This window comes from Lagopus muta, chromosome 9, assembly GCF_023343835.1.
Source record: "Lagopus muta isolate bLagMut1 chromosome 9, bLagMut1 primary, whole genome shotgun sequence".
NCBI lineage: Eukaryota > Metazoa > Chordata > Aves > Galliformes > Phasianidae > Lagopus > Lagopus muta.
In genome coordinates, this window is record NC_064441.1 from 6,064,184 (window position 1) to 6,091,525 (window position 27,342).

General features: G+C 47.1%; 1 protein-coding gene across 4 annotated transcripts in view; it reads right to left on the minus strand.

The window, feature by feature from the left end:
* TBL1XR1 (TBL1X/Y related 1) overlaps positions 1-27,342 on the minus strand; it is a 382,210-nt gene that overhangs the window by 106,294 nt on the left and 248,574 nt on the right. For 3 of the 4 annotated variants that reach the window (XM_048954695.1, XM_048954698.1, XM_048954699.1), the window contains 2 exons: positions 23,566-23,633; positions 18,102-18,179 (listed from right to left, as the gene is read on the minus strand). The gene's annotated coding sequence lies outside the window, so the exon portion shown is untranslated. Of the gene's footprint in view, positions 1-18,101; positions 18,180-21,087; positions 21,218-23,565; positions 23,634-27,342 lie in introns of all 4 variants that reach the window. The other variant, XM_048954694.1, reaches the window with a different exon arrangement.

A 27,342-nucleotide genomic window follows, 5' to 3' on the forward strand; every position in this document is an offset into this window, starting at 1 on the left:
AGCCACAGGAAGGAGACCAAGGGCCTGAAGTTCAGCAGAGCTCAATGCTGATCACTGCTCCCAAATGACACCCCACAGCACAGCTGCAGCACTTTGACTTTCCTTACTCAACGTCCTGTCACGAGCAGCCTGTGTGAGCCACGCAAATGCTGCAATTAGTATCAGAGATAAACCAAATCCATTAGTAGATGGAAAGGGAACTCAATCTGTTTTACAAATGGAAATGAAGTAGCAGCCTCAATTACGGGATTTTTAAAAACATGCAATTTAGCAAAATGTTGATTTCCTTTTCGTTTACTTCTTTCTTTGTCTTCTAGATACTTCAGCTCAAGTAGCAGGCAGTATATTAACCGACCAGATTTTGGCAATGTATTTAATAATCAAGCTCAAATAAGTGCTCTTAGGAAATAATTTTATTTACAGTTCAGCTGGGAAAGAATATTAAAGCTTGAGCATTTGGAGAAAATTCTTATCATACAGTGATGTATTTTGAAGGCGTTTGGGCTGCAGAGGACTAGTGCTAGTGAGTCACAGCACAGCATCTGACCTTTCAGAAAATTCATCATCCCTCTGGGACACAGAATGGGATGCAGAGCCCAGTTTTACCCAGCCAGGGTGGGCAGCACTGCCAGCAACAGAGCTGGGGTTCCTTCATTCCTTTCCCTTCCAGCTTAACAAGCTCCAGGTTCAGGGCTTCCTGATGAGCAGCAAAAACGCTCCCAGGCCAGACTGCCTCCTCCATGTAGCTGCCTAATGCTTTACCATTCTGCTGCGGGATGAGAGTTTGGGAACACCACATGCAATTATTTTAGCACACGCAGGACTGTATAACAACTTTTTTTTTTTTTCCTTAATTGGTCCAGCCCACGTTTCTGCTTAAATAATTGAAGGTGTTCAATACTGAACATATTCTGTCACACTTTCCCCGTGGCACCTTTCCCACTCCAAACTGTTTAGAGTCTGAACAGAGACTAAGCATTAATTAAATTTCTCAAAACAAAGGTTAATTAGTGAGCCTATTTTGGATTATGCATATATTGAATTATTAAACACTATATGGTATCATTAAAAAATAAAAGATGGAAGGAGAAAGCATCCCTCCCGCAGGGACCTCAGCTGGGTGCCCCTCCCCACCAGCTCCATTTCACTTTTGGTCCCATGGCTGAAATTCTGCAACATGCAACTTGTCTTCTGAACTTCTCTTCTGCTAACAATTGGAGAGAAAGCCAGACCACACTGAAGGAAAGAAGCTGGTAAGGAACACCAAGCTGCAGCTGACCTTCTAGGAGTAGCATCAAGCCACACAGGATACACTGATAAACTTGCAATACATAAGAGGCCAGAAAATACAAGCTGACAGCAACCACGCATCAGCAGCAGGTAAACACACATGCTTGCCCAGAAAGAACACACAAGGTGCCATTCTAAAAGAACAAAGGAATCAAAAATTCTTTCTTTCCACCAGCTTGTGCTTATTGCTTAGAGCAGTACTTTTTACACACTTGGTCTGTGGTGATGAGAACGGTGCCAGACCGTTCCTAGCACACCTATCGTGCTGGTGCATAACATCCATTTTATCTGAGGAGTCTTATGACAATTAACATGAGCTCCTTCCTTCATCACCAAAATAAGCCTCTCTATTTCAACTTTCAGTTAATTTTCTATATAAAGTAATTCTATAGTCCTCGAGTCAGTTGTAAAAGGCATGTCTTCTTTCAAAGTACCCTCTGTTACTGCAGTGAACAACAGCCAGCTACAGAGCACAAACAGCGGAAGACAACTCACAGGCACTCATTAGATTAGAGATTATCCCTGAGTTGTGCTTACCTAGCACCCAAATGACAACTGGAGAAGTTGCTCTGCCACTGTTCCACATTGGTGTAACACGCTGTGCCATACACACAGCACAGCAGCCATACAACTGCCAGGACCACCAGACAGGGGCTGAGAGCAGTGCTTTGTGGAGGGGCGCCAGAGAAAATAGGCCTCAGTTCCCCAGCTCCTGCTTTATCATCCCCAGCTTACTGCCCACTGCTAGCAGGAGGAATCACAGCTGCACTCGACACCTTCACAACGGCACAACAGGCTGCAGGTGCCTGTTTGTACCCTGATGCCCTGCTCTGACCTTTGAGGTTGAGATTCCTCTTTCGTCTTCAATCTCTGCCTCCACTGCCCCATACGTGCCATTACATTTTTCATGCTGTAGCACCTGATCAGGTGGCCAAAATGGATACACTCATCTACAGCCACTGTTTATGAAGGAATGCAAATAAAGCCATCTCTCTGGTTTTAGTTTTTATGAATTTAACACTTCTTCAAATGCATTCTGCAATGGAAATATTCTTTCTGCAGATCTGGAAAAGCAAACCTAATTAAATTACTTTATTGTTGGGTGTCTACCAATACTGGCTTTAAAGAAGCTACTTGTTAAGTCCCAAACTCCTTTTTTAAATTCTGTTTTTTTCCCCTGCTGTAGAAAATACATCTTTGAAAGGCAGATATCTCCAAAATCTGATTTTATTCTCCTTTTCTCCTTTCCTGATGGTCTTATGTTTCATAGCCTTACCCTTTGGGAAAACCGCTTGGGAAACTTTTCTGATGATATGTTGAAGGTCATCTACAGTCAATGTGATACAAAGTGAACCTAGATCTCAAGCTTTGCAAATGTTCATTATGTAAATTGCAGGAGCTGTGAAGATGGAAATGAGGCATAAAGATGCTGTTATGCATGAAAAAGCAGAGGGGAAACTTCAGATTTCCCTTCGCTACATCAGCAGTTGTCTCTCCAGGCACCCTCCTCACTCACGCACTGCCAGCATGAGAAGCTCTCAGATTCTCTATGGGTGCTGGCTGAGAAATGACTTGATCCACGGTCTGCGATGCAGGTCAAGGATCAGGGGCAGATCTTTATTTTCTTCAGACTTCTGGGGCCAAACTTCCAGACTTCCAGAGCCAAATGCAGCTGCAGCCCAGACAGATGAGCCCAGAGCAGATGAGGGTGTCTGCCATCAGGCGATCCCCCACTCCGTGATGCTGCTCAGCATCCTTATTTCTGGGACTCGATCACTGTGAGTCAGAAATAGGCCTGGAGAAGAATGGATCTGTGTTGTGAATCACAGTGCAGAGATGCACAAGTAGAGGAGATAAAGATTCAGTGCTTGATTTCATGCATCCTTGCGCATATCACTTGGAGGCCAGATTTCAAAAGACACTTGAGATCAAAGGATGAAGAGAGATAACCAGCTTCATTTTCAGATATATTCCTGGGCATGTATTTCCTCTGCATTTCAATAGGGAATGGGGACCTTTTTGCTTTCTTTTTTTTCTTTTTGAAAGCGCTAAATGCTTTTAGGTAGCTGGTTTCATCATCCTTAAGGAGCCGACCTGAAATTGAACTTAGATTCACACTCCTTTCTTTCTAAGTGATACATTCTCTTTTCAGTATTTCCCAGGTCTTCCTAACATTTTCAGCAGAACTCTAAGCAACAAATACCATGACTCTGAGAAGCAGTGAGCACTCAGCAGCTAACAGACCTCCTGCTATTTGGCAGCACTGAAACTCAGCAGCAGTGTCTCAAATTCAATTCCTCAGAAATGAAAGAATGAAAAACTCGAGACTACTTTTGGTGTTTCTGGCTTAAAGGATTGGTAGGAAAGCTTGGATGTGAACATTCTGATGGTGAGTGGAAGGACAGAACGGGAAAATGGTCTCCAGTCCACAGAATCACAGAATGGCCAGGGTTGGAGGGGACCTCAAGGATCATGAATCTCCAACCCCACTGCCACATGCAGGGCCACCAACCTCCCCATTTAATACTAGATCAGGCTGCCCAGGGCCCCATCCAACCTGGCCCTGAACACCTCTAGGGATGGGGCATCCACAGCATCTCTGGGCAGCCTGTTCCAGCACTTCACCACTCTCTCTGTAAAGAACTTAAGTCCAGGGCAGATCAAACGGGAACGAATTGCTGAGCCTTCCCCACCAACCTCAGCATAGATCTGCTAAAAAAGAAAGAATAGGAGACAAGCAGTAAGACAACACTGGAAGGGAAATTCCAACTCTGTGACCCTGAGCCTCACCCTTCGTGTTAGCAGAGCAAAAATGATGAAATCACATTGAAATGAAGAAGAAAAAAAAAAGAAGAAGCAAACAAAAAGATTTGTTGAGTCACACAACAGTGTTCACATCAAGACACTTTGTTAGCAACTGCGCTAAGAGAGTAGCTGCAACACATTCTGGCTTGGCTCTTTCTTTAACAAGATTGATTTGCATTCACACATGGAAATCTGGTCTACAATAAGGTACTCCTGCCCCTCTCTTCTTTCATTGTTTCTGTCATGTATCTTGGCTAGAAAACCTGCTCGCATTAAAAAAACCCACCACGTGAACCTGGGGCAGACCATGCCTCATCCCACACGTGTTTTCTTGTGCACTGCTGCGGGAGCAGCAGTGAAGCTCTGCCTGGCCCTACCCAGCCCTTGCACCACTGTCCTCTGCCAGCCGTGGGTTTCGCAACGCCTGCAGGAAACATCTTGCGTTGGCCTTGATTTATGCAGAAATGTTAGCTAATCTCTTTTATGTAATCACTGATAGCTGTTTCTAAAGGCTAAGTCCCCAAAATGGAAGGAATGAATTAAAAGAGACAGATGTGGTTTGGCTGACTCCTTGTTCTGATTACAGCTTCAGAAATAACCTATTTAGCTTGTGCTGATTTATGCAGGGGTTCTAACTCATTGCACACCCACCCAGACGGGAACATACGGGTTATTTTCTGTTCAGCAGAGTTTCAGAGTCTGATTTTACTCACATCAAAGTCACTGGAATCACTCCAGCTTTATTCTGCTGAAATGACATCAAAGCCTGGTCAAAAGTCACACAGGACCAGGTTTTCATTTACCCTGAATCCCCTTGCTTGGCACTGTGGCTGGCTCCGGAGCTGTCGGTGTGCCCTTCCAACCAGAGAGTGCTGCCCTTGCTCATCCACAATGCCTGGGGAAGGAAAAACGCCTGAAGCGATTTCTATAGCACCTCCAGTTTGATGCTCCACGGAGGGCAGGTTAAAAGCCAACCTGGAGCTGGGTGACCCATTGGACTGCCGTGATTAAAGACTTGCACCAGCCTGCACGCAGAACAGCATCCGCAGGAGTGTTGCTGGCAGCCTGTTTGGATGCTCTGGTGCAAATGTGTATCTGGAGGTGAGAACAGACCTGGCGAGAGCCAGCAAATTGCGCTGGGAGGATGGAAGCCTTCACACCCTTCCTGCCTAGGAATGAAAGTGCCTCTCATACAAGGGCTGCCCAGCTCACGCACACATCACCTGCCTTTGATGAAAGACCTTCCTCTCTGCTTTTCCCCCTGGGAATATTACTGAAAAGGACTGCTTTTAGGTTTCTTTCCTCCACCACAGAAGCCAAAAGCTCCCCTGTCGTTTCTGACTTCAGGGGTAGCTGGAGCAGTCCCATGGGCCTAATAGAGTATTTTCCCACTTTATATAAACTGAGCATTGGCTCTGTAAAAAGGGAAAGATTTACACTTGGCAAACATTTCCAAGGAGAGAATATTTCTCTGATACTGCTGACTTGTGGCTTGTGAATACAAACCTCACACAGCTGGTACCTCCACTAATGATCCCATTACAATATGTATGGAGCTGATACCCTGTGATATCTCACTGAGGTATTCATCCATGTCGGAAAGGATTTGTCCATAAAAACATCTCCTTTCATACCATCATAGGATGCTGCATTCACTGCTGCCTTCTCTATAATCTGATGCTGCCTAATCCCACTCAGTGACATCAATCACAAGGGGAAAACAAGACAATTAACTGACAATTAATTAAATTATAAACTGTAAGGAAGAACAGAATATTTGTAAACCTTAATAGCCTTATTAACATGCACATTACAAGCTAGCTGTGCAATCTTATGGCTATGGATGACTCTATGTACACCTGACGTCACAAGGGCCTCAATCCCGAGGTACCAGATTTCAACTAAAAGGAGCTCACCCAGCCAGCACTGCCCAGTGCAGGGCAGCTGCTTTGCACATTCCCATGGCAAACAGGAGCAAAAGGGCACGAGCACATGTGCCCCATGCTGTATCATGCTGCACAACTCCTGCACTGACTGCCAGGAAGGGAGAGCCCAGCAGTCGTGTGCGTGATCCCCTGAGAACAACCTTCAAATGAAAACCTCACAGTATTTCCTCTCCATCAACTATTTCTGTAACATTTTTGTCTTGGAAAATAAATCTAACATTCACATAACCTCTGACATTTTCTGAATCCATTTGTTCCAAAAGAAGTACCTTGTTAAGTGAAGTGAGAGAACGATCCACTAATGCATGGAAATCAAGAGTGCAGATGACAGGTTGAGCTGCAGAGATCAGTTCTGTCTCCAAAAGCAGGTAGCACCCAACGAGGTTCTGCCATCCTCTGTCCTCCAAATCAGCAGCATCCCAAACCTCAGCTGTGTTAACCCTGGTTCCAGTCCAGTGTTATTTCTGTAACATGTGAACTGGGATGACATGCACCAAGCCCGTGCATTTGTTTGTGGAGCACGGACTGCTGACCGATAGCCAAGTGCTAATAAAAGTAGCATTCTCCCTCCTGTGCCATTCTGCACTTGTATTGGAGGCAGGCTGGACCTCTAGGCATATGGTGCTTGCTGCAAGCAGCCCAGGTCATAAACCATCAGCAAATTACGATTTTCATTCTTAATTTTGATTGAGCTGTGTTGCCACATTGTTTTCTCCCCCAGTTTGGCTTTATGTTTAGCCAGGGATTCTGTCCTCAGTTTGTTTTTTGAGCAAGGCCAGTAGTGAATGCTGCCTGTGCACTGTCACACTTGTCAACACGGAAGGGTGCACGAGGCAGTCAGATGGGACCGAAGCCGGGAAGTTTCTTCCTCAGCTCGAAAGGTAGAGCAGGGAGCCAAGACATTCCCTGCCTGCTCTGGGAGCTGCAGCTCTGCTGGAGGGCTGCAATTTGACACCTGCTGGTGCTGGGATCACCCACGTCCTGCAAGCAGCCTGCAGCATTTGGTGTACAGTTAACATCCCAGCAAAAATAACTGACCAGATTGGTCACATTGGTGCTTTAAAAATAGCCCGCGGTGCAGCACCAAGGAAGCACGATGACTGTGGGCCAGACCCAGAATCTCCAACCCCCTGCTCACGTCTGGGGTGATTCTGAGCTCAGCAGAGTCATGCTGGGCTGGTGCTGAGGCCAACAGGATGAGAACCTGGCCCTAAGCGCCCAGCCTCCTGCTGCACCCCATGCTGTAACCACCCGTGCTGTTGACACGTTCCATTTGCCACTCATTTGTGGGACTAATTACACATTCACATTTGTCTGCACTTGCTCGGCTCCTAGCAACTGCAGTCACAGTCCTAATTAAAATAATAGACTAAGATTGGTAACATTACTGATTTAACAGGAAATTAGAAGAGTTACGTTCACAGAGCTTAGGTAATTGACACCAACAGCACTTTTCTTGTAATGTGCATTCTGTGATTGATTTTGTTCCCTAGTCAGACCTAAAAGCAGCTTGGGAGCACATCCCACCATCAGATTACAGCACGGAGGAATTAAATGACTATTACACCACAGCCTCTTCTTGAGCTGGCAGCTGTGGGCTCAAGCATGGCTTTGAGCTTCCAAACCAAACATTAGACCTAAAATTATAAGCCTAATATAAAACAAAACATGTTCAGCACAGCGATTTCAGTTCCCCTTTTAAGAGCTTAACCGCAACCCACTCAGCTTACCATACTCCTTCCTGGGAGCGCAGCTCGTGTGGTTTTGGTTGGCTCAGACACTGACTCCATCAAAGCAGGGCATGGCCTAAACTTACCAAAAGTTCCCCAAGGCAGACAGAAAGGCTCCATGTGTGCACTGCTGGCTATGGCAACACAATGTGTAATGCAGTGTGAGCTGCTCTTGTCCAGTACAAAACATCACTGTTGCAAGGAGATGCGGTGCTTTATCAGGTACTCCCTATGGCAACGTGAAGGGAAAGCAAACCACGTTTGGTGAGTACCACCAGGCTCACTCAGTGGCATTCAGTGTAACAGCACATACAGTGCTGACTTGCAGCTTGTGTATACCCAGGCACATCACTCACAGCTGTGTATCTGTAGATTGAGACACCATCTTTCAAAGTGCACACAGATGCTGTCTGCTTCTGAAGAAATGCACAGTCTGTAAATTATTGTGAAACCTGTATGAAATGCCAAAATTGCATCAACTGGGAAGCATATTAGTTACTTAATAGTCATATGCTCCCACGGGCTCCTTTCTATTTGCGGACTTAGAAATGTGCTGGGAAGAACAAAGTACACGTGGTCTGAACTTTCTTATCTGATATTAATCCCAGCACAACAGGGCTATAAAATGTTTCCATGAACATATATGTCTTCTACAGAGAGCCTCGTGGAACAGCGCTGCCAAGAGCGCTGCACTGTAGGAAATACCCATCCACGGTTTACAAATCCTATCCATCTCAGCACTCTCAGGCCCAGGAGAACTACTGCAAATGCTGCTTTTGCAGCTTGCATAGATAATCGTTGACAGAAGTCTTCCTTTCTTTCTGCTGCAACTGTATCATTGCGCCTGCCTTGTTCCAATGTCCTGTTGGTCAGGGACATCAGGGCTGAGCCACAAATCTGCCATTTCTCCCTGTGCTCTGTTCTGTGGTAGGTGACAGCCTGGGCTCTAAGCACTCCATGCATACACTGAAATGAATACTGGGGTTTTTGCTCCTCAGTGCTTCCATATCCCACAGTTTGAACCTGTCTGCAGATAGCTGTGCTGAATGCTCACACTGGATGCCTGCTGATCACAATGGCAGCACCACACTCACCTAGAAATGAATCACACTATCGTTAGGGTTGGGAAACACCTCTGAGATCATCAAGTCCAAACCCAACCCATCCAGACATACCGCTGCCCACATCCCTCACTGCCACATCTCCACGTTTCTTTAACACTCCCAGGGACATCGGCTCCACCAGATCCCTGGGCAACCCATGCCAATGAATCAACACTCATTCCGACATTAAACGTTTCCTAATATCCAACCTGAACCCATCTGGCACAACTTAAAGCAGTTCCCTCTCATCCTATGGCTGTTACCTGGGAGCAGAGGCCAGCTCCCACCTCGTTACAGCCTTTGAGGGAGCAGCAAGGAGCAACGAGGCCTCTCCGCCTCCTGCCCTTCTGCAGGCCGAATGGCCCTCTGAGGGCGGAGGGGCCTTGCGCCCTCAGCCAGCGGCGGGGCCACGCGGGCAGAACGGGGCAGAACGGGGCAGCGCGCCCGGCGCGGCCTGGAGGCGAGGAGAGCGCGGTGGCACCCAGAGCACCGCGACCGCCCGGTGCCAGCGGGCCCAGCCTCGGCGCGGCCACCTCACAGCCGGGCCGCTCCCGGCCGCCATTTCGCGGCGCCTCCCGCCGGGGCCGGACTGAGGGGGAGCGGCCCCGCCCCCACACCCCGCCTCCTCCCATCCCCCCCTCTGGCGGCCGCCGCGCGCCCTTCCCCCGCTCAGCCGCTCGCGCCCATTTCCGCCTGGCCGGGCGCCGCGCGGCGCGGCCTCCCCGCCCCCTCCCTGGTGCTCAGTCATTCAGACTTGGAAAGTCAATAACACGGTGACGTCACCCGCGGCGCGCGGGCATTGCCCGGCTGCTGCCGGCGGTACCGCCGCTCTAGAAGAGCCGCGCAGCTCGCGGCGCGCTGCCGCCAGCTCCGAAGAGAGGCGCAAGCCAAAAAAAAAAGGAGGGGGCGGGGCCGGCTCTCCCGCATGGCGGTGAGGGGAGGCTGCTGGTGTGGGAGCAGGGGCTGCGGCTGAGCGCTTCCGACGGCGCCACGTGCCCCCCACTGCCCTAACGGGAGCGTCTCAAAATCTGCACGCCGAGTGCTTCATTTTCCCTAAAAACACAGAGCCCACCATGGCCTCGTGGGGCTGTGCCACCCCGGATGGGCAATGTTAGACATACAGAGCGTCCTCTTCATAATTCATGGCTTGCTCGTGGAAAAAATCATCGTCATTGCTGGGTGCGATGTGTCGGGCATCTATAATTCATGGCACGGAGGTCACGTGCAGCTCTGCAGAGTGGGTGGGAATAATTAGTCTGCCAGCAGAGAAACAAAGGCCATCAAGCCGAAGGGACGGTCTGTGAGGGCTGGATCCCCGCTCCAGGCCCCTTCCCCTTCTGAGGGTTGCTTTCACCCTCGTGGAGCCGACCGGTGACTCCATGAGCTCCTCCCAACAGCTCAACCATCCCGTCTGTATTAAAAGTGGTGCAGTGAGATCTTGGAAGGCGCTCCCAGCCCAGGAGAGCGCAACTGCGCTGCTTCTGAAGTGGGTGCTGTGAGGAAAAGGAAAACTTCACCCTTCTGAGAGTTTGGCTTAAAGGAAAATAAATGGTACCAGGACCGTCACACAGAGCCACGTGCGGCAATTAAATCATTTTAGTCTCTGAGCCACAGGGCAGAGAGCAGCTTGGAGATCCAGAGGAAGGCCAGGCCGTGGCCAGCAAGCTGGAATGGCACTGCAGGCACTGCAGGCACTGCAGGCTGAAGGCACTCTGTGTTTTGTTTGCTCGTTTGTGATTTCCTCAAAAATATAATTGATTTTCTTTTGTTGCTTGTTTGTGTATTTGGCTGTTTGCATTCTTTGGATTCCATTTCTCTTGCAGCATGGCCTTAATTTGCGTCTCGAGGATCCATGTTTATTTATGCATTTATTTTGTTCTTTCCTTTTTTCCTTTTTTTCTTTTTTTTAATTGGAGTTGCTGCTAGGCTGCTGGCCCTGCAGAAGGAGCGGGGCCATGCTGAGGGGTCAGGAGGCACAGCTCCTCATTCGCAGCCTGAGCTGCAGCCTCTCCTTGCAGCAGCACCAGCTCTGCTGCACGGTGCCCATAGGCTCGACCCAGGGCTAGCAGTGACCTGCACGGAATTAGGGAACCCTGCTTGTGGCTTTGGTGATCTAACCCAAGGGTTTGGGCAGTGAGAAACTTGGAGATACCCTCTTGTGACCCATATAACTCCTCACCCAGTGGGGCCAGCTTTTTGGAATGCATGCATCCGACATTAACTCCAAATGTTGTATAGATCCTTAGGGGAAAATAAGCAGAAGCTGGGATTTGTCAGGTTCTCCAGCTTCTGGGACTCACAACCTGCTAATCACTCTGTTGTGTCCCCAGCAGGACCCACCATGGCACTTTTCTCTCTTACAAAACCTGCATGTGCAGATGGGTTGAAGCAGAGGACTGTGTCACAAACATGTTTTTGTTTTTTTGCCTAGGGTTCATCAAACATAACAGAAGAGACAAGACACCTTAAAAAACATCACTTAAATTTTCATAATCCCTTTAAAAAAAAAAAAAAAAGGAAATAGGCAGGAGAAAGCCAATCTGTGTATAAATTCCCAGCAAATGGCAGGGTGCTCACTCTGCTGCACTGTGCAGTATGCAACACGTTGCAATCTGGCAGTCCTGCTCTGAAATGTAACCATGGCTGAGCCCCCTCTTTGCCCTGTGTCAGACTGCAAGGTCATCCTGGCCAAACCCAGGACTGGGCCTGAGGGAACTCACTGAAGCACAATAAAATGGCCCAGGCATCTCAGTTCCTTCTGGAATCAGACAAAAAGCTCTGAGCATCTCACCCTCCTTGTTCCCATTCCCTGCCTGCTCCGGCCTCGTACCCAACCCTCTTGGTTTAACCTTGTGTTCAAGGTGTGCTGAAATCAAAACAGTGATGAGAGCAGCAGGGATTTTCAGCTTGGGGCTGAGCTGGAAGCTGCTCTCCCCGGCTTTGCAGCACTTGCTATTTTTAGCTGCATGTCAGAGAGCTGGTGCAGCACGTGGTGAGATGTTATGACTCTTAAAATCACTGTAAGAATATTCCAGGGAACTGTACCAATTTATCAAAAGGGAGTTTGTTGCATGAGATAACTCCGTGACCTTTGGTGCCGTATTGCATGTATGGGTCACTGGCTATTAGCAGTGCTGCAGTTTCTTTAGCATTAAGCTGATGATTACAGAAAAGAAAGCAGCTTTTGATATGGTAAGGGCACACCTGAGAGAGGATGTTTACTTGCAGAGCAGAGGGGGAGGGGCAGCCTTTAAGATGTTTTTTGCAGCTCTTTTTTTGTCATCCTGAAAATAAGGACCTATCTCGCTTCCCCCAAGAGAGTACAGAGCTCTGCAGCTGGGAACAGAGCCCTGGTATGGGAGGGGGAGGTGAGAGGAGGCCCCTGAGCAGCCATGAGGCCAAGATTCTGTGTTACACAGCACACGGAGGCTGCACGATGACCTACCTCTCCTTTATGTCCCTTAATATTAACCAAAAGGATGGCTCTCAAGCATCCCAGCCCAGTACCATGCCACCCTCCTGCCTTTGCAAACTTTGTTTCTGATTTACAATCACATAAGCAAAACGAATATCAGTTTCCAGACAGTCTGGAGCTAACCAGAGGGGAAAAAGAAGAGGCCATCTTCCAAAAATGGCCTGGGTTTATCTCAGCGTGCTTTCAGAAGCGCCTATTTTGGAGCTCGGGTGTTAGGCTAGCTCTACATACAACTGTCTCCACAGCTTTGTTGATAAACACTGAGCTCCTGGCATCCCGCCTGGCATGGAGTTTTGTGAGGTTTCCTTGATGCAAAGCTCCTCAGCTTATCCTGTGTAATATCCAGGTTTCTGGGACTGCTCCCTGCAGGAACTCCCTTTGCTCCTGCTCTGGTCTTGTTCACGCCGCTTCAGTTCTTCAGTCCTCTGCTCGCTATCGCTTTCTTTCTAACCTCAGCTATATTCTTCACATGCTCTGGTCACAGGAAAGTTAAATCCTCATGATTTGCTAATGGCCATGCAGCTAATCAGCCATCTCCAGCTGTGTTTGTCACCTGGTTTAGGTGCATGTCCTGGTCCCAGTGGGAAGGGGGTGGTGGCTGGGTTCTGGGCTGCTCCCCCTGTTCGTGATGGCCCTGTTCTGCCAGCAGCAGGGCTGGAGCAGGTCTGGCTGTGCCGGTAAACATTTGGAAGATGGAAAATAAAGCCATCCATCTCTGTAAGAAATGCTGCCCTCAAGAGAAATTTCTGATCATCGGCAAGGCTAAGTGCACAGGCACCAGCGAATCCACCACCAGCATCGATTAGTCCATTATAAATCGCTCGCTCGCTTTTTTACATTTGCTTCTGTGCAGAAATGAAACACCAGCCGCTGAAAATAACAACTGATACATGACTGAAAACCTGACTCGCACATGAAAACACTGGATTTTCCACAGGGGCTTTCCCACTGTTTAAGCTCCTTTGAACTTTAAGATACAAGCTCCATCAAGATCATAGCAACGTGCTGCCTTAGCGCTGGGTTTTTTCACTGTGCCGAATGGAAGATGCAGCTCAGAGGCTGATGGAGAAGAGTGATCTCCATGTTAGCAATCAGTCCTGCAGCGACATTGCTGCTTAATGTCAGACGGGGATGTAGCTGGGGGAATCAGGGACTTTCCAAATTGTAAAATGGGGAAAAGAAACCAGTTAGCTGTGTCAGACTGCTCTCTGATACTTGCACGTCAAGCGGTGGCCTCCTCAGTGCTGCTGAAGTCATTGGTGGCCTCCTTGCTCTGGGCCATAATTTGGTCCATTAGCACTTTTTCTTTTCCTACACTCTGAGCTGAAGTAACTGAAAGGAAAAAGGTCGCATAGAGAGGAGGAAAACAACCCCATGGAAAAAGAAAGTAAGTGAAAAAAATGATAAATTTTTCCTCTCTCCCTACGGCACAGTCAAGAAAAGCCATCACCATTTTGCACAGACACCAGTACAACCTCATGTTTCCTACAAAACACTGTTCCCCGAGTTCAATTTCCACATATCAGGTTTTGCCTATGAATACTCATGAGACACAAATCAGTCCCTTTAATCCGTGATTAGTATGTCACCCCACGCTCAGCAGTTGCATCATGATTTGGTGTTATTGTTGGATGGATGCTGTGCTATTTAATTGTTTTTTGTTTAGTGATCTGTTCGCTCTGTTAATATTTAATTCTCTTTTTCCATCCTTCTTTCTACCCCCAAAAGGCCTGAAGAATAGGAGAGCATCTTTCATTTTCTCAGTGCTATTGTAAGAAAACACCTATTCATAATGTACTGGAGGTGATAATGATGATATACAGCCATAAAGCTGGAATTTTTAAGTGCTTGCCACTGCTGCTTTATAGCTGAGGGGAAGGAAAAAAAAAAAAAAAAAAGACCTGATTTGAAATAAAGCAGGTTAGTGTGCTTTATTTGCCTTTTCCAATGGTTCGGATAATGAACAAATTGTCATCTTTGCATATCCTCTGTCAGGCTCTGAGCTGAGTGCTGCACACAAGCCTGAATGACAGTAAACAACGCGCTGCCTGGTGCTTTGCATGCTGCACAGGGGTGAATTCATGAGAACAAATTAGACCTTTGATTGATCCTTTAAACAAAAAGAAAGGAAAACAGTAACAGTAATTTATACGAGCTTTCGTTGCATTGCATTTTTTATAGTGATCAATATCCCAGGCATTGTAAACAGCAGCTTTACATAATAAATAGCTGCATTATGCAATGCTAGTTAAATTTAGAAATGGTTATTTTATTACCTCCAGCACACATAAAAGGGAGAGTGATGGAGCTGGAGCCTGGGAGCCGTCTGAGCACCCCGAGAGCAGCTGGGGTAACCCCGCACTGCAAGGCAGCGTGCTCAAAGCCGGCGTCTCCACACAATAAAGATGGGAGATTTATGGCGAAGGAACGAAATGTGCTACTTTTGTTCTCCCTGGTGTCCCTATAAAGCTTTTGTCTGACAGGCTGGTTGGGCTCTGGTTAGCTACAGGCTCTTCTGTGCAGCTCCCGGCTGCTCTGAGACCGGTTGTGTGCAGGCTGGAGATCAATTATCTTCCTGCTAGAGATAAACAGGGCTTTCCTTTTTCCTCTCCACTAGCTCTTGCTATTATTCTGGAGCAGAGGAGCCCTTTCTTTTCCTTCCCAGCCACATACACCGATGGGATACTGCAGGGTAGGGATGGAAGAATTCAAATTTGTTACATTAATCTTAATATCTTGATCCTCTTGCAGCCCGCTGCTGCTAACTTAGCATTTAGCATGCTGCCCATTTACAATGAGCTGGAAGGATGAGCTCTTTTGTTATAAATAATTAGGAGACATCTCAATTCAATAAACACGCTGAAACGAGAGCCTCTGAAAATGTGGGTTTGGAAAAATAAAGATGAAGAAGTGAAGTTCCATTGTGAAATCTTCAGCTGAGCAGAGCACTGTTTGTATGTTTCTTAACAGACGGGCAGCTCCAGACTGGGAAGGAAGGGGCTCCAGTGCGGACACGAGAGCTTCAGAACTGCTCTGCTGGTGCCGATCAGCTCCCTTCTCCTGGGGCTGAGGCACAGAGCAAGGCTGGGGCCAATCTGGTGGAATTTGGGGTTGTGTGCTCCTATGGCACCACAGCTGCAGAGTTTCTGGATTAAAAGTTCATCTAAAGTGCCATCACACTCCAGTAAAATGCACATGTAGGTCATAATTGTACAAGGTGAGCCAGAAGGTTCTTAACGGACTGAACCAAAATCCTGATTTGGAAGAGCATCCGGCTTTTCAGGAATCTAGATTTACACTGATGCCAAGAATGTCTCTAATTTTTACCCAGATTTGATTTTTCTCCATCACTGTTCACAGTAGAAAAAAGAATCCTGCCCAGCATCTGTTGTGCACAGGAGCTTTCAAACTATGGAGGCTCCACAGAAATCATTAAAGATTATTTAGCTGAGCTGTGAGAGGTGAAGAGTTAAAGCTAAATCCCATTTGAATGTAAACTTTGGAAAAGCAGTGCATTTTCTCAAAGGCTGGCTGCTCATGATTTACAAGGATGTTCCCAGTCCTGATTTCAATTAAAGAGAAATCCTTGGGCATTTCTGCAGTCTGGCATTGTTCTTTAGTCCACATTGTTATATATTGAGCAATAAACAAAACAAAGACTGTATTTTGCAACAAGCTACATACATCCTGTGCAATCTTGGTAAAATCAATAGGTCAAAGTCTGGCCTTGAATCATCCCAGTATCTGCTGTCAATAATTCCCCCTACTGCTGTGGAATTTACATCTATGCAAGTAAAAATGGAACAAGGAGACACAACCTATCAGTATACTCCCTTAAATAGGAAAAAAATACTGTAGACTCCTCTATATGGAGGGAGAAAAAAACAAATAGGTACTGGCACTGTAAAGTCTGAATTATTTATCTTGAAAGAGCACGCGGAGCGGAGCTTTGGGCATTTTTCCTTTGCTTTCTGCTCGTTGCTGTGGGACATCACCCACAGCACAGTGGTCTCTGAGTGGTGATGGTGCGGTCCTACCTCGAGAGGGAGAGGAGGCAGAGGGTGGTGCTGAAGGCAGCTCGACAGTGGCTCTGATTTCCCAGTGGGAACGTGGTGACACAGCGGCCACATCCTCACAGCCTGTCCTTCCTGCCCGAGGGCTGCGTCTGAGCCTCAAGCGGCTGCTCAGCACGTTGCTGGGGTGATAAATTACTCAGGTTGGAGACATTTTAATGTCTCCCTCTATTCCTGCCATGATAGAGCCTTGTTTTTAAATAGATCAGATTCTCATCCCCATTTAATAAATCAGGAGGTAATCCCAGCAGTCACTCGCATCTGTGAAGCCAATGGAAATGTGTTTGCAGGAGATCGCAGTCACAGAAAATACTCACAGCACTCAGAAAGCAAACCAGTGCTCTGGAGCCCTAAATACCTCAAGAGCCTCCAGCACAGGCTCCTCAGCTCTCGTCTTTGCTGCAGTGTGCACAGGGCTGTGTGCGCCCTTCCATCCCCGTGTGCTTCTTCCCCAGCCTTCATTTGTATGCACACACTTTGTAATCACTCATTCTGGCCATAAAACCTACAGGATTTTAAATTGAACTGAAGTCCCAAATGCTTTAAAAGAATTTATGTTGCATAATTGTACTGGTTTGCCTGAAAACAAACAATGATGTATGGCTAAAATACTCTCTCGGGGAGATGACTCAGATCTTTCCTTGTGGCTTAGACCTTGCTTGGCTGCTGATGGTGCAAACTGTAATCTCTCCCCTGGATGCAGGGCGAGGGAAGACAAGCAGAAGAGTAATGTGTGAAGCAGGGGGCAGAGATGAGAAAACACGAGTTGTTTGGAGCCTGGGGAGGCACTCAGTGCTTTCATTTGTTCATTCAAAAAGCAGTGCTGGAGATTATGGAGAAGAAAACCAAACCCATCAGCATTACGCTGTTGGAGGAGGAATGGAGCTGCTGTCCAGCTGGCATGGCAGCTGTGCCTGAAGCATCCTACCATGGGCATCCCTTGTGCCACCACATCGCCGTGTGTGGGCTCTGCTGCCAGTGTTGTCACTTCAAACACCTTTCTGTCCTTGTTTTTCTATAACTATGGTTTACATCACACCCAACCAAATAGTTCAGCCCCTGTATAAAAGCCATAACCGGTTGTTATGAAGACTCAGCGACCTCTTCCCCTTCCTCTGGTTTGACACGGGCAGAAAGAGTGCTCATAAACTCCAAAACACCACCTAATTCTTGGTAATTAAGTTAATATTTTAACCAAGCTTCATAAAGACCTGTGAAATCTTAACCCCGTGGATGTGACACTCAACATGTGAGTATATTTCCTACAGCCCAACAGTTGGCTGTCAGGAATGGAAGCCTGAAATTGGTGTAGGAAAGATGGGAGACGTGTAACTGAATGTGATTCTGTAGATCTGTGTTTGCTTGGTACTTGCATACAGCTTTGGTTTGCAGAGGTGGCTCTGCAGATCTGGGGATTCTGCTGATTTCCACAGTTTGCACATTTGGGGATTTCCATTCTGTGTGTGCACTGGTGCAGCTGGTGCTGCCTGTGGGCAGGTTTGGGGGGTGCTCCATTCCTGCTGCTCCATTCAGGCACTGTAGCAGGGCAGAAGGCATCAAAGTGCCTGCTGCTACGTGCTAGAGCTGCAAATGTAACCCAATGCCCTCTGACTCACGTGCCCCACAAGCTCTCCACACCCTTCCTTTTTCTAAGACCAAAATAATAGCAATGAAGTTACCGTTACGGCGCATCCTCAAGTAGCAAATCTGCCTTCCTTTCCAAGCAGAGCCGAACAGAGCAGTATAATGTCATCAGACTGCAAAGAAAGAGCATTAAAAAATAGTAAAAATAAAATAATAAAGCAAACAGCAAAGCATAAAATAAGGGTTTTTTTTCTGAAAGCAGTGCCAAGCGTCATCAAGGAACACATCAATTCATAACAGCTGTGGAGAGTTATTTCTGTCCCAGCCTTCAGTAGATTAATTGGGGGGAGCATGTAGAAGTTAACAGATCTGTGTCCAGCAAGGTTAACTGTGAGGTTAGCAGATCACGACACAAAGAAATCAGCCGGTGTTTTTCCCTCTCGCTATGAATAGCCTCATTGCATTTCTGCTGCCAGAAGGGCAGTCAGCTTTTCTCAGTTTGTGGTCTGCCACCAGGGAAGGAGCTACCTATGAAAAGCAGAGTTCTTTACAAACACCCATTCTGCCTTCTCCATTCAATGCCTACGTAAGTCTTGTGTTGAAGGGGGTGGCTGCTAGTATCACAACCACCTCAGACCATGTTTGGCAAGAGACAATTTTTTCTGTAAATTCAATGACTTTTTTTTTTTTTAAGATGGTAAAAAAAGAAAAGCAAAAACAAAACAAAGCAAAACAAAAAAAACAAAACTGTGTTCAGTTTTGGCCCCATCATTACAAGAAAGACAATGAGATGCTAGAGCATGTCCAGAGACAGGCAACAAAGCTGTGAGGAGTCTGGAGCACAAGTCTTGTGGGGAGCGGTGGAGGGAACTGGAGTGGTTCAGTCTGGAGAAGAGGAGGCTCAGAGGAGACCTTATTGCTCTCTAGAACTCCCTGAAAGGAGGTTTTGGTGAGGTGGAGGTTGGCCTCTTCTCCTGCATAACTAGCAATAGGATGAGAGGGAATGGACTCAGGTTGCACCAGGGATGGTTCAGGTTGGATATTAGGAATACGTTCTTCTCTGAAAGACTGATTAGGTGCTGGAACGACTGCCCAGGGAGGTGGTTGGGTCACTGTCCCTGGATATGTAGAAACGTTTAGGTGTTGCACTAGGGGACATGGTTTAGGGGGAAATATTGGTGGTAGATGGACAGTTGGATGGTTGGACTAGATGATCTTGAAGGTCTTTTCCAACCTTGGTGATTCTGTGATTCAGATAATTTCCTAATATCTTTTAAAGCAGCAATTCTTGCAAAAATGCATATGGTTTTTGCTGCCACCCTGACCCATCTCCTGTTCCAAAATGATTTGACTGGCATTGCTCCAATGGCAGCGGGAGGATATGGTGAGTTTCCAGAGGACTGAAAAAGGGGGAAAAAAGAAGTGCGATGCAGAGTTGCACATGGCCTCACAGGAATGGGGTGACAGAGAAGAATATCCTGATCCCCAGTGCAGTGGATGTCCTGTCCTGGGGGCTGCAGCCAGGTCGTGCTGGCTAATTTTGACATACATCATGAGAAATTGTTTCATTTCCTGCCTGTACAAGTGTAACTCACAGAGGCGTATTGGCAATGGTGATTTAGAAGCCAAATTAAAAACATTCCAGCTCAGCTTTAGACAGATCGATCTGGAGCAGAGCTAATGATATACTTTCATAATGTGCTTTGAGAAACGCTGCTTAAGATACCCGAATAAGTGCTAAGTACTATTAATAGTGCTGAGGGGAGAAGTTCAAAACACTTTTCCAGAGAAATGCATACTTCCATCAAACTGCTTTCAAAACTATGCATGTTTCCTAAAGGGTAAGCAAGTTGAAAGGAAGAAAGGAAGAAAACACTGTGAAATATATATTTTTTTCCATTCTGGAATGGCTTTCCAGTTTCTTTCTTATCTATTATAATAGAAAATAAAGGAGTTTTAATAAAAACGAAATGCTTTGATGTATCCAGAGCCTTCTTTGGCTTGGAAGAGTATTTCATAAATTTTATTCTGCATCAAGATGAAGCCAGACCTTCAGGTCTCAGGCTCTGCAGTGCAAGGTTCACTGCACCACAGGGAAGAGAGGAGATGCTCCCAGCCCTGTATGCACAAGTCTAGCCCAAACTGCCTTGTGGTTGCTGCAAGGAATATGAAGACTAATTCATGAACTCAAAATAACGCTGTTCCCTTCTCCCCAGCTATATATAAACTGCCAGGAGAATTCATGTTGCAGCCTGCTACAGCAGGGTCTTGGTCTTCTGAGTGGGAAAAGGAAGGAAAAGAAAGGGAAAGGAAGGAGGAATGGAAAGGAAGGAGCAGTGGTTCAGGGCCTCTGGCCTAAGAAGGACCTTCGAAAACAGCTTCCTCAGATATTACCTCGAGTGTATTCTCTGGGTATTCCTGCCAATGAGCTGTTGTAAGGATATTTGTGGAAAATAAACTCTGGAGAGCCCTGAGCCGAGACAAGCAGATTAATATAACACAAGCAAATATTTGTGGGAAAGTTTGTGTTTGTTTGCACTATCCACCCAACACTATCACACAGCATTTTCCATGAGTACATAACTTCACTGAGACACCTTCTGATCAGCAAGATAAATCAATTACTGTGCACTCATTTTCATGTTTTGCAGCTATGAGGCAATAGCAGAAATGCTGTCATTTCCTCTGAGAAGAATCTCGTTTTGGCTCTGAACTTCACTTGAAGGGTTAACATCTCTACAGCCATGACCTCAAAACCACAAATAGAAAGAAAAATAACATAAGATAGATGAGCACAAAGTTCTGGAAGCACTAAAGGGTGAAAAACAGCATGCTTCAGTACATTTTGCAGCCACCCTCTTGAGTTAAGAACAAAGGAGATAGTCATAGAACTGCACTCTGGAGCCCATAGGGATGCACCGGGTTAATCTCCAGCATGCAGCTGGATGCAGGATCATCATACAGTCATACAATCATCTGAGTAGGAAGGGACCTTTAAAGGTCATCTAGTCCAACTCCCCTGCAATGAACAGGGATATCTACAGCTCAGTCAGGTTGATGGTGCTAGAGTACTGCAACTACCTGCGTCATAGAAGCTGGTCCTGACTGCTGGCTGAGCCTCCTGGGTTGTCATGACTATTTCTTTTTTCCATGTGCAAGTGGATGGGCCTTGAAGCTCATTGGCTTTTTTTTTTTTTCCACTGAAAATCACCTGATGAGAGAAGATATTTCCATGACGTAAACACATTTGGTTTGTGAAAAAAATCTGCATGCATATCTCTGACCCTTTTGGTAGCATCCCTGCACGTGGCTGTGCCGAAATCAAAGGGCAGAAGAAACCAAAATGAGATCAGCATCTTCTTGAGTGGAAAATGCCACGCAAATACTTCTGCTGTTTCTTCAAGTCAGAAAAGAAAAGGGGAAAACTGAAGCAGTCACGAAATCCAGACCTGAGCCACCATCTTTGGTAAAGTTATCCCAGCACGGCAATCCCTAGGGTTACCTAAAGGCCTTTGTGTTGTTGATTTGAGCAGCTCAGGTGTAGAGCTGAGATTGACAGAGTGAGATGCTGCCTTTGGGTGTAGCACTGAATGGAAGAACAGAGAATTACCTCAGATTTTCCTTTCACAAAATCAGAAAGTCACAGAATGGAGGAATTGGTTGGGGTCAACAGGGACCCTTGGGGGTCATCTGGTCCAACTCTTGCTGTGTCAGGACCACCAAGAGCAGCTCAGTGGCACACAGAGCCTGAAGGTTCAGAAAGCTCTCAAATGGAAGTAATCAGAGTTAAATATGGGAGGTGGGAAGGGAGGGGTGCAAATCCCAAAAGTTAGAGAGGAGTGGAAGACATCAGCCCTGCTCTGTTCCTGAGAGTCAGCAGGCACATATGCTACGCATCATAGATGCTTGATTTAACTCATCTGTAGAGTGGCCACTGAATCAGTGATGAAACGGTGTTGCAAATAACTATTTTAAGTACCTGGGTACGTGTGTGCTCTGAAATTATTTTGCTGCGGATCATCATTGTACGACTGGAAATGGGACACGAAGCAAAGCATCAGACTGGAAGGAGCTGAGCATCACGGCGAGCTTCGTTAACTCCAGTTTCAAGATAACACCTTCGTTAATGAAGAATGACACTGTGAATGATCTCTGCAGATGTCCCCAAATTACAAGGAGCTCTGAGTAACACGAGTATGGCTTTAAAAAATTTCTTAGGGAAAAAACAAACGCCGGCCTGGCAGCCCAAAATTCTGTCTTCTCGCCCGTCAGCATATGGCGTGTTACATTAGCAAGGCAGCGCGCCCTGCTCGTGGCTGATGGGGCTTGTGGTATCCGGTTGCAATCAGGTGAAAGCGAGGGGAGATGCAAAAATAGCTCACAGCCCACAGTCCCACCCACAGGAAAGCACAAGGCACTCAGCAGAGGCTGCACACTGCAGCTCTTTGCATCGCAGCTCATGGGAAGGCATTGGCTGCAGCTGCAGCCTGCAGGCTCCCTGGGACGGGGATGCCCTCTGCGCCTGGTGGCACAGAATGGTGCATGGGACACTTTCACCTCTCAAATCACTTGGAGTGCAGGGATGTAAGATAACCCCAGGCCATCCTACTTCCTCCCAAAGAATTGTTTGGGTTCCTCCCTGTGTAAGCTCTGTGGATATTTTTGGCTGTCCTTTTCAATTCTAGCTGAAGTCAGTGCCACAGGCAGCTCTCTTAGTAGATTGCTTTTGTGATTTATGCAGGTCCAGAAGAGTCCAAGGATCATTTATCTTCAAACCAGGAGAGAGATGAAAGAGTCGTGGTAGTAAAATTTCCTGCAGAGCTAGATCTGAGCATCAAAGAGGGGAAAATGTCATTGTTTTACTGAGACAAGACAACGTGAGAAAGGTTTTAATGCTGAGGAATTTTTTTTAAACTGAATAATTTGCCTTAAGAAAAGAAAGAAGTTTTTGGAAAGGAGAGAAGCACAAACAAGGGTAGCTTGGAAGGCATTTGGGGGGCACAAAAAGCTAGGGTGCTGCTGGGTATGGAGAGAGCACTGGGCAAACCCTTAATTTGTGAACCTTGGGAAGGATCCTCAGGTGTGATGGAGGAAAAGAGAGGGCTGGGAAAGGCCCGTTTACATTTGCAGCAGATGCTATCTAGAGGAGGAAAATACTTTTATTTCCTCTGTGGACTGCCAGTTGATTTTGTTGTGGCAGGCACTAATGGAAAATAATAAAACCTGTTTTAGTCAGGCTATATCCTGAACACTTACAGGTCAAGCCAGTGCTCAGAGCAGACGGTTATGGAACATAACACATTAGTTTGTCACCAGCATCTATGGTGACCAGGGGATTTTTACCGTTTGAAATTGAATTGTACAGGTCAAGGCCCTACGTGGATGTTGAAAAACAGTGCATCTCTGTAAAGTTAGTGTGGACGGGGAGGCAATTACTGGGTGTAAAGATACACAACCTCAGCCTTTGTTAGCTCTGCCAAAAAGCAATGCGGACCCACGGTGGGATCCGCAGTACAGTGATAAACCCCCAAATACAGTCATTAATTGTTATGGACTCACGTATGTCAGCACAGTCTTCTTGCAGCTGAGTCAAATCCCTGGACAAAACTCACAGTTGGCATCCTTCCCTGCAAAGCAAATGATATCCTCTCTGTAATTCCAAATTCACTGATGACTATAAAGGAAATGTGGTCATAGGAGCCCAAGTTTCTTAGAAATGAATCAGAAGTAGTTTAGGAGAGATTAACTTATGTCAACATCCAGATAACCTCAAATATCTTCCATGTGATTTTACACTTCATGGAATAAATAACGCGGAGATGGGAGGTGGTGCCTGAGGCACTGCACACACCCAGGGTGGGGACAGGGCAGGGAATGGCATTGGGTGCGCAGGCTTCCATGGTGCAGCACTGTGTGCCCACTGGAATCCCAATGCTTTACTCTTCCCCAGTGCTTTTATTTTCTTTAATCTCCCAAAGCCTTCCTTGGAGAGGAGTGGTCACCAAGTAGCATTTAAGGATGCAAAATTTGGGGAAAAACAGTAACAAAGCTCATAGCTGTAGGCTGCTTTCCAAAGTCCTGCCACAGGGAGGTCTCATACTGGGGAGGTCTCATTCTGGGGAGCTGCAGTCAGTGCACAGCACGCGCATCCCTCACGCTGGCCCCAGCACGGCCCCGCTCCCCTTCCCAGCACAGGTATTTTGCACCGCTCCAACTCTCTTCATCATTAACTTTTTTTTTCTGAGACTCTGCTATTGCTGACTTCCTAAAGGTTTGTGCTGCCTAATAAGAGAACTTTTCTAATGACTCAGAGATTTCTAAATTAAACGTAAAATGTTTATTGCAGGAATGCACGGCCATACATTATGCATTACTATTTCAACACAAGAACAGGATACTGTTAGAAATTATCCACGTAGAGCCACAATCAGTTTCAGCGACTGCGCTTTACACGTTTGAGAACCCCGTCATTCAGCTGTGGAAAAATGCCTTGACTTGACTGCTCCCACTGCCAGGGCCCACTGTGGCTGCTGCCAGCATTATTTTTTGGAGGGATGGGCACAGAAGTCGCCTTTTGGGTTGGTTTTGCTGCTACAATCCCAAAATCTGTGCTCCTTTTGCAGGGTGGGCATCAACATCTGTACACACCCACAGGCTGCAGGTGCCCATGCCGACGCTGTGCCCTGTAAATTGCAGAGCTGCGTGTGGCTGATTTATCCCACACAGGAGCAGAAGGAGCCGTTCCCACCTCCCAGTGCAGATTGCAAGATAAATCTGGTGTTCAGAGGGACCGCCGGTGACTGACACTGACATGCCTTTAAATCACTGTGGCTGCCAGGATGGAGCCGTGGGCCAGATCTGGCCCTGGGGTCAGCTCTGTGCTCGGCAGGTGTAAAGCAGCCAGGATTGAGATGTGGTGTCAGGTCTGAGCACCGCTCTCATTTTTATTTAAGTGTCTGCACGGTAATTCTGGCTGAGAGGACAGCTGATTGCTGCCAGGCCTTGGTTGCTGGAGCTGTCACATTTTGCCATGGTAGAAACTTCCACGATGAAAGCTTTATGTGTCCTCTAGAAGTCTCCTTATGCATGGATGTTCTGCCATGATCCACCCCACAGTGCCAAGGTCCAACATCCACTTTGTCATATGAGGAATGGCTCCAGCTGTCAGGAACTCGCTATGGATTTGAGCCAGCACTGTCAAAGTGGGGAGGTTTGCACCCCATCCTTTGAGCCATAGCCAAACACTGCCGTTAGACACGAAGTGAGCATGGATGTTTGTCCTGTAGCTCCTCATGTCAAGACCATAAAGTCATTCCTAGACAGGTTTTATCTGAACACATTACACTGCAAATGGAACAATCTCACCAAAGTACAGCCCGCCACAAGTACAACCCCTTTCTGAAATTAATTGTATTTTTCTTCTCATTAATTTTTGTTTCACCCTCATGAAACAAAAGCCAAAGCCAGGAAGTGTCAGTGTTCCTGATTCAGATATGAATTCAGATAGCATTCAGATATGCACACTGTACCGAAGCGCCTTCATGAGCAGCAGGATAAATCCCACAGGCTTGGGGTGTGTGCCTTTTTTATTATTTATTTCCCCTTCCTTCCAAGGAATTGGCTTTGCAGCACTTCAGATAAACATCCATTTGAAGCAGAGCTGTCTGCAGCTGCAAATTGTCTTTGTGGCTTTCATCACCATTTTGATGAGAGCCCCAAGGGCAGAGCATCATCTGGAGCGGGGTGCCGGCAAGGGCTGATGGCAGCCAGCACTCCTGCAACGTGCACTGTGACTTAGTAGCTAGATGGCACTGAAGGTATTTTGTGGCATCTGCTTTCTCAGGTATGGCGAGGAGATGACTAATTCACCTTGCGAGTGGTAAAGCACTGCAGAGGCCTTTCTGCAACCACACTGCTCTGCTGACCCCAGGCCAACCCCTGGCACTGCTTCTGAGCACTGTGAATGCAAAGCTGGACCTTAGTTCCTGTTGTTTCAGTGATGCTTCTTTCTCAGCAGGTGCTGGTGCTTGGGGTGCACACTGGTGCTCAGGAAGGGACTGATTTTCTGCTGTTCTGGGAAGTGTCTCAGAGTGACCTGGGTGGGCTCAGCTGCCTGGCAGAGGTACTCCTGACCTACTTGAGTGCACCGAGGAGTACGGGAAGGAAGAAGAGGGTCACAGTGCTGCATAGAAGGAGCAGTGCATCTGATTGACCTAATTCTGGTCTTTCTTGTGCTCTTTTAACTCCACAGGCTTCAGCAAAGGTGTGCTGCTTTACACCAGAAGAAGCTGACCTGATTTCTGTGGCCTGCTTGGGCTGTGGTGGCATCAGTGTCAGTCGCAGGGCTCAGCACAGATGTGGCCAAGTTGGGACCAGGGAGGTGTGGGCCTTGAGAAGCAGCAGCACTGAACTGGGTTGGCACTTGGTAGCTCTACCCACAGCATTCCTTAGGAACTCACCAAAGATGAGCGAGAAACCCACAGCATGGGTTGGAAGAGACCTTAAAGCCCACCCAGTTCCAACCCCTGTTGTGGGCTGGTTGCCACCCCCCAGATCAGGGTCCCATCAGCCTGGCCACTCAGAGAGTGGTCAGGCACTGGAATGGCTGCCCAGAGAGGTGGTGGAGTCGCCGTCCCTGGCAGTGTTCAAGAGGCATCTGGATGACATGCTGCGTGATATGGTTTAGTGCTAGTGGTGGCAATGGTGATGAGGAGATGGTTGGACTAGATGATCTTGTAGGTCATTTCCAACATTGTGATTTTATGATTCTATGATTCTATGGCCTTCAGCAGCTCCAGTGTTGGGGCACCCACAGCCTGTGCCAGCGCCATGAAAGAAATGTGCTTCATTTCTGGAGGCAGCTGGGATGGAGACACATGGGTTTATTACTGCTGGCAACGACCTAATCGACCCCGGTGCCTGATAATGCCTTCACATATCTGTGTGGGGTTTCCAGAGCGGCTCTGCATCCTTTGGGATTTGGATGAATTTTACAGCTCTAATCAGACACCTCTATTACACATTTCTGCTCTTTCTACCCAAAATGTTTGACAAGCTCAGCTGCTAAAGGAGATCTGTAAAATTTGGGGACCGAGCTGTCAGCTCACCCGACAGCCTCGTCACCGCCTGGCCACTAATGAGGGTGGGGATGTGCCAAACAGAACAGCCACAATGAGTCAGTGACATTCCCTGTGCTGCCCACTGCCTTCCAGAAGGAAAAGAGACGCCGAGAGGAAAATCAGAAAGAAACCTTTTTTCCTATCCGATTATCTGATGTCTGCTCTGTGCCATTTATTTTTAATAGTGATGTGACACAGCTTAATGTTACGTCAATTA